Below are 8571 nucleotides of genomic sequence, written 5' to 3'. Positions count from 1 at the left end.
TCTTTACTCCAAGGAATTAGGGTTTTCTGGATAGGAAGGTAAGAAGTTTTTTGCATCAAGCTTGCCTTTACACTCAGTTATTGCTGCTAAATCCACCCAGTGCACACGTGTTCTGAGCATTGAAATGTATTGAGTATACTTCCCATCAACATACAGGAAGCTAGACTACATTAGTAAGTCATTCTGGAAGAAGCCCCTCAAAACAGAGGCAGATTTGGTGAGCCAAGGTCACTGCCTGTGGTAATAACCTCAGTTCACCTAGGTCCTTTCCAGGAGAATTATATTAATCTCCTGATTCAAGAGGTACCTCTGGCCAGGATATAAGAAAGCCTAACTTCAGACTAGGGCAATGACAGGGTGAGTTTGGCAGTCGTGGTTTAGTCTACAGCACAAGATGACAGCATCTCTAATATTTAGCTCTGGAAAGAGTTTTGGCTGGACCACACTCCTGGAGCATCTTTCCTAATGCAGCTTAATGGCTGTTGTCCAAATGTGTTGCTGGGTAGCCAGGAAAGGACCCATCCTTGGGGAATGGAATTGCCTTTGGAATGAGTGGATGGCACCAGATACTGATCCCAATCATGCCTTATCTGGACAAGTGCTGGCAGGAAGTGCTGTGCTTGGAGGTAATGTTGTTGGTCTGCAGGGCTCCTGCTGGGAATTTTAAAGGATACTTAAAACCCTAGCTGGGATGTGTTTTTCTTAGATCCACATTCACTGAAGAAGGCTAACCATGTCCCTTCTAAAAATTCTCTGCCTCACTTTTACTCTCATCAAGGGAATAGGAGACAACTGAAGAATACAGTTGTCTGTATACTCCTGTTTTCTCCCTGAAATTTGTGATTTTAAGTTTTCCATTCATGACCATGATCTGTTTTGAATTTATTTCATATATGGTATGAGGTAAGGATTTATTTAAAGCTGTTTTTTAAAGTATGGCTACTTAATTGTTATTATCATTTGTTGAAAGAATCATCTTTCCATCAATAAATTGCTTTGGCACCTTCAATTCAAATCAACTCATATATATATATATATATATATATATATATATATATATATATATATATATATATATTGAAATTAAACCCAGGGGCATTGTACCACTGAACTATACACCTAGCCCTTTACTTTTTATTTTGAGACAGGGTCTTGCTAAGTTGGCTAGGCTTTCCTTAAACTTGAAATCCTCCTGTACACCTCTTGAGTGGCTGAGATTACAGCCATGCACCAATGTTTCAGGCCCCATTCACCATTTATGAATGGACCTATTTTAAAAAAATCTTTATTTGTTCTTTTTAGTTACATGACAGTAGAGTCTATTTTGACATATTTATACAAACATGGGAGTGGGCCTATTTTGTTCTATTGATCTTTATATCTATGCATTGGCCAAAACTATTATAATTTTTTAGTAAGTGTAGAAATCCGTACAAATCCTTCAACTTTGTTCTTTTTCCAAATTGTTTTGCTATTCTAGTTCATTTCCATTTCTATATCAACATTAGGCTAAGCTTATCAATTTCTAGAAAGAAATTCCTTTAAGTATTTTGGTTTGGCTGTGATACATCTACCATTAATTGGAGAGTAATTGATTTCCTACCAATAATGAGTCTCCCAAACCATAGACCCTGTGTGTTTAAGTCTTCTTTTTTTCTTTTAAAAATATTTTGTAGTATTCAGCATTAAGACTTTGTGCACATTTTGTTGAATTTAATAAATTTTCATGATATTTAATACTATTATGAAGTGTACTTTAAAATTATTTTCAGTTTTTCATTACTAGAATGTTTGTAAGTTTTCTGTTGAAGGAACCGCTGAGCTAGAGCCAGTCCAATTACTAGAATGTTGACATATGAAATGTTTCTTTTCTTATTTCTAGGAGTGTTTCATGGTTTTTGTTTGTTTTGTTTTGCTTTTTGTAAATTTCTGGGCATTTTCTGTATAGAAAGTAACACCATCTACAAATAAGTTTGGCTTTATTTCTTTTACTTTTAAATATCTGTATTTGTTTTTACATGGATCTTTCTCTTACATTTATTCTTTATTAAATAAACATGCCCTATACACTCTTCTATCTGTGCACATTATGAAAAGAAAGCCCAGAACCATTCACAGTGGCTGTCCCAGTAAAGGCTAGCATCACCCCAATCATGAAGACTGATCATTTACAGAAAATAAAGTTGGTTACCCACTCTGTAATCCCAGAAACTCAAGAGGCTGACACAGGAGAATCACAAGTTCAAAGCCAGCCTTACCTACTTAGCAAGGCCCTAGATAATTTAGCAGGCTAAGAGCAACAGGGAGATCCTGTCTCAAAATATGAGTCTGATTCAGTTAACCAGGTACCTTTTACTAATATATAAGAACATAATAAGATTTCTTTGTGATGACAACTGACTTATATTGAGAATGGTAACATTTCAATAGTAAACTCTGGAATGATTTTTAAGTTTATAATATTTAAATAAATTTTGGATTTTTGTTTTTTAATTATTAAGTTCGTTTTGTTCTAAATAAATGATCCACTCCCCCAGTCTTTTTTTTTAATTTTTTGAGACAGGATCTAACTAATTTGCTAGAGCCCTTTCTAAGTGGCTGAGGCTGGCTTTGAACTTGAGATTGGTCTGAGCCACCCGCTTAGGCCACTGGAATTACAGGTGTGGATTACCATGCCCATGTCAATTTCTATTTTAATGTTTCAGTCATACAAAATCAGTAGTTCATATTAAGTGCAAAAGAAAGTAATATAAACTTAGGAGAAATTTTTCTATAATTTAGCATATTCTTGCTAACTACCTACTTTTTTCAGTATCTTTAATAATAGACATCACTTTTCTAAAAGTTCTTGATGTATCAAGGGAGTAGAAGAGGCCTGATGAACATGGCTATCCCTCTTTCCTCTTAGTAACACAAGAGGAAATTTAAGTGATAACAAACTAAGTCATAATTATGTAAATATCAACCAAAAATAATCAACAAAAGAACAGAAACAGATTGAATAATTTTGCTAGTATGGTTTGTGCCTAAGCATGTCCCCTGGAAAGCTCATGTATTTAGGCAAAGTAGGAAAGTGCAGAAGTGAGCAGACTGGGTTAAGAAATCTGTTACATTAGCAGTGGATGAATCCATTTGCAAGATTGGACTACAGGGTTGTAACATTAGTCAGGTAGGGCATAGCTGGAGGAAGTAGGTCATTGCAGGAATGGACTTTGATTATATCTTGTCCCTGACTTCTATTCCTCTCTACTTCCTGGCTGTTATGTGGTGAACAGCTTTTATGTGCCACATTGTTCCAATTTGATATTATGCCCCAAAGCACACACAGAACAAGAGAATCAGATGACCATGCATTTTGACATCTGAACATATGAGCCATAATTTAATTAAATTTTACCTGTTTTTGTTGTTATACAGGATATATATATATATATATATATATATATATATATATATAATATTATATATATTATATATGTGTATATAAATATATTAGGAAAACCTATAATGGCTACATAGAAGTTCTAGGAATTTTTTTCTTCCAAATATTTGTCTCTTCTTTCTATAAAATTAGTGTTTTTGAAATCTCAAATAAATTATCTAACTTATGAAGAAATAAAATTTGTCATAAGTGCCATGCAGAACATCAAACATAATACATTTTCAAAGTTAAAAACATAAATACATATACTGAGAAATCATTTATACTGTGTACTCTTTCAAGCCTTTTTCTGTGTGTGGTTATCCTCACAAATACTCTCATCTTAACTGTTATACTCTCCTTTTTCAAGACAAGGCAGCCAACTCAGAAATACAAAGGTGGTCAAAGACAGTGAGGGATTTAAGCCACAAGGCTGATGAATGTAAGTCTAAACATTTTGTTTTTACCTGCATATATTCTCAATTTATCTCTCTAATCAATCAAGGACTCAGTATATCACTGAATTTATGTCTAATTCTTTCTGTTTCAGCATAAAGCCTCATGATAATAATATGCTACTATTTTCTGTAATTTATTATCTCAGTTTATTAATATGGAAGCAATTATCATATGAAAACTATTTTATATCAGTTAATTTACATTGGCTAACAAACAACAATATCTAAATTAAGTAAAAAATCTTTTTTGAAGTTTTATCTAAGATATTTTCAGAGGATTAAATTATAGTAATAGTAATCAGAAATTTCAAAAAAGGGAAATTGAGGCAAGACCACCTTCAGAAACTCATTGACCTTATTTAAAATTGCAAAATAAAAACCTCACTTTCCCTATCTCCCTTTCTCTTCTATTTTAAGTTTTCAAGCTATCATAGATGTTTGCATCTAGCTCAATCCTGAAAGCCAGGTACTGAAGTATGGTTCTCAATTTTCTGATCTCAGCTACTTGCCCACAGATGGTGTGCAAAGGTGCAGAATATTACTTGTAAAAGAAATAAACTACTGTACAAATGACAGTAAAAGCAACTGCTGGCAACAGAGGAGGTAAGGGTATAATAGTTTTGCTTCTCATTTTGAGTTCTACTTTCCTCTCCTCAAGTTTATATCACCTTTACTGTGGGCTGGAAACCAGGCCTATCATCTTCACCCTGCATCCAGATATTGTGCTTTTCTTCACACAAGTTATTTGATTGTGGCCAATTTCAAAGACACATTTTAATGTTTGTTATGTTGCAGTCTCCATGCTAAGTGAGCAAAAACCTGAATGTTTAAGAAGTATTATTGCTGATAGTTCACAGTTATATACTAATAGAGAGGGTGTCATACAGGGAAACATAATACATAATGCAAATTTATACTTTCATATAACTTTGAAAATTGTCACTATTCCAACTCTTCTCTCTCACCGTCAATCACATCCATTTAGTACACTGATCTTTCTTCTATTTTGATCATGATGTACTTTCTTTTTTAATGTGTTTTCATGCAGTTTGCCAATATTTTATTAAGAAATTTTGCATATATGTTCATCAAGGAAATTTATCTGAAGTTTTCTTCCCTTGATGTATCTTTTTCTGGTTTTGGTATTAGGGTGGTTTTAGCTTTACAGAACAAATTTGGTAGTGATCCTTCCTTTTCTACTTCATGGAATAATTTGAAGAGAATTGGCATTAGTTTTTTTTTAAAAAAAAGATCTGGTAGAACTCAGCTGAGAATCTATCTAGGCTTGGAATTTTTTTGTTGCAAGGCTTTTAATAGGTGCTTCACTTTTATTATTGGATGTTAATCTGTGTATATTTCCTATATTCTAATGGTTCAATTTATGTAGGTCATATATCTCTAGGAATTTGTCAGTATCATCCAGCTTTTCTAGATTATTAGAGTATCAATTTTATAGTTTCTTATGAACCACGGACTTCAGTAGTGTCTACAGTAATACTTCCTTTTTATGTTAATTTTAGTCTTCTCTTTATTTTGGTTAGATTGGCTAAGGCGTTAATCAACATTGTGTTTCTTTACAAGGAACAAACTGTTCAATTTATCTTTTATATTGTTTTTTAGTCTCAATTTCATTGGTTTGAGCTCTGATTTTAATTATTTATTGTCTTTTATTGATTTTACTGTTGGTTTGTTCTTTTTCTATGGTCTTGAGTTGTAATGTGAAGTTATATATTTGGCATATTTCTATTTTTTTAATATTTGAGCTTGATGCTATAAATTTTCCTCATTGCACTTATTATATTCCAGAGATGTAAAATTTTGTATCACTAGTCTATTTTGTTTTTAAGAATGGTTTTATTTCTTCCCTGTTTTCTTTTGTTATCCATTTGTCATTCAAAAGTAGATTAGTGAGAGACGGCGGGGCCCCGAGAATCGGCCAGCAACACAGAGAGAAACGGCGCTGCAGATTCTGTGGAGTCCTGCCAGCTGTACCCCCACTGAGCTCTGGGCTGAGTTCGGGGTTTGAGACCGGAGAAGGAAGCAGTCCAGTTCTGTCACCCACACCGGACAGTCCACCATGGAAACCAGCGGCCACCATCTTGGAGAGCTGACGTCACCATGGCCAGTTTCTGACAGATCGCAGCAATAGAACAGGTGTGTGTTATTCAGCCCATCTCCCATATAGCGGGGAATTCACATAAAATCTCTCCCCAGCTTTCCAGGGGAGGGATTATCAGAGTGAGCGGGAATAGAGACATGGGGAAAGGTAAAGGCACCTGACCTCCAACTCCCCCTCCCATCAGCGGCAAAAACTAAACCTGTCTTGCCAGCTCTGGGGAAGTGGGAAGCGGAAGGAATCAACACAATAAGGTGCCAGTTCCCAATAGCCACGCTCCACACCCAGCAAACTGCAGGCCCAGAGTATAGTTTGAACTGCCGAGAGGCATCACACTGGGGAAGGCCTGGCTAGCAGGAGAAGCCAGGGGACTAGAGGCCAGGAATAAACCTAAGCTAACAGGTTTTTGAGAGACACCAGCGGGGGGGGGGGGGGGGGGGGGCGGGGAGGAGAGGGCGGCCTCACACGGATTGTATCCTACAGCCAGAGGGCAAAATCTTGGCCTGGAAGGCACAGCACCACCTACTGGAAGTGAAGAAAATAGAAGCCTAACAGTGCCTTTTTTTTTCTTTTCTCATTTTTTAAATTCTTTAATTTTAAATTTTTTTAATTATTTTTTTTCAATTGTAATTTTTTAATTGTAATTTTTATTTTACTGCATTTTATTATTTTTTATCATTTCTTTTCTTTTCTATTCTTTTCTCTTTCTTTCTTCTCTCCCTCTCTCTTTCTTGGTTTGCGTCCTTACCTTTTCCCCATCTTAACTCTTAAGCATGAACACCCAGATTACATATAACTTACTAAATGCAAATAGATGAATACTACGAATAGGTCTATAGTCCGCATAAGCCCTTAACTACCCCTAAGTACTCCTGTCTATTCTCTTGTTAATATCCGCCTGCATTTGAGCAACCCCCCAAAGAAGCTAACATATACTAACCTCCATACCATCAAATCGCCAGACCTTAACAAAAAATCCTAAGTCCAAACCTCAATTCTCTATATGCCATCAAATTCTGAAGGCCTTTAATGAAACTAATGAATCTACCTTAAATCACAATTAAATCCAAAATCTCTAAACATTGTCTCCTAACACAAAGGAGAGATAGTGGAACTATAAAAATCAAAACAAATTTAAAGGAGAAAACAGAAACACAGCAGTCAAACAGAGTTGGAAAGTAACTTAAGCACTATGAAAAAACAAGGGAAAAAAGGATTACAAACAATGCAGGACAACTTAAATACACAGGAGAACTTAGAGGCATCAGAAAAATGGACAGAGAAAGAACTCAAGGCATACCTAACTCAGATGGAATGGAATCTTAGAGAAGACATTAGACAGCAAGTCCAAACAATGAAAGTATATTTTGAAAATGAATTAAATAAGCAAATTCAAAGGACAAAGAACTAGCTCTACCAGGAGATAGAGATTAAAAAAAAATCAAACAGTAATCCTAGAAATGCAGAAAACCATAAACCAAATTAAAAACTCAAATGAGAATATTAGAAATAGATTAGATCAAGTAGAAGCCAGAACATCAGATAATGAAGACAAAGTTTATCAACTTGAAAAGAATATAGTCAACATAGAAAGGATGCTTAAAATTCACGAGCAATTTATCCAAGAGATATGGGATGTCATAAAAAAACCAAACTTGAGAGTCATTGGGATAAAAGAAGGCATAGAGGTTCAAACCAAAGGAATGAACAATCTATTGAATGAAATAATCCTAGAAAACTTCCCAGATATGAAAGATGGAATGGATTGCCAAATCCTCAAAGCCTATAGGACCCCAAACATTCAAAACCGTAATAGACCCACTCCAAGACACATAATTATGAAGATATCCAACATACAGAACAAGGAGAGAATATTAAAAGCTACAAGAGAAAGGAGGCAGATTACATTCAGGGGTAAACCAATTAGGTTAACGGCTGATTTTTCATCACAGACGTTGAAAGCGAGAAGATCCTGGAACAACGTATTTCAATTGCTAAAAAATAATGGATTCCAACCAAGAATACTGTATCCAGCAAAATTAAGCTTTGGATTTGATAATGAAATTAAAATATTTCACGATAAACAAAAGTTAAAAGAATTTGGAGCCAGAAAACCAGCACTGCAAGGCATTTTGAGCAAAACACTACAAGAAGAGGAATTGAAAAACAGCACCCCAAACTAACAGTGGGAGGTAACTCAGTAAAGGGAAGGGAAAAAAAAATAACCAAACAGGAAAAACTAGCCATCTTAAAGTAAATAAATAAACAAGCATGATGGAAGTACAAACCATATATCAATAGTAACCTTAAACGTTAATGGCTTAAATTCACCAATCAAGAGACATAGGCTAGTAACCTGGATTAAAAAAACAAATCCAACAATATGCTGCCTTCAAGAGACTCATATGATAGGAAAAGACATACACAGGCTGAATGTAAAAGGTTGGGAAAAATCATACCACTCACGTGGTCCTCGGAAGCAAGCAGGAGTGGCCATACTCATATCAAATAAAATCAACTTCAAACCTAAGTTAATCAAAAGGGATAAAGAAGGACACTATATATTGTTAAAAGGA

The sequence above is a fragment of the Marmota flaviventris genome, chromosome 5 (assembly GCF_047511675.1).
Source record: "Marmota flaviventris isolate mMarFla1 chromosome 5, mMarFla1.hap1, whole genome shotgun sequence".
Classification (NCBI taxonomy): domain Eukaryota; kingdom Metazoa; phylum Chordata; class Mammalia; order Rodentia; family Sciuridae; genus Marmota; species Marmota flaviventris.
Note: the sequence above shows the minus strand (reverse complement) of the source record.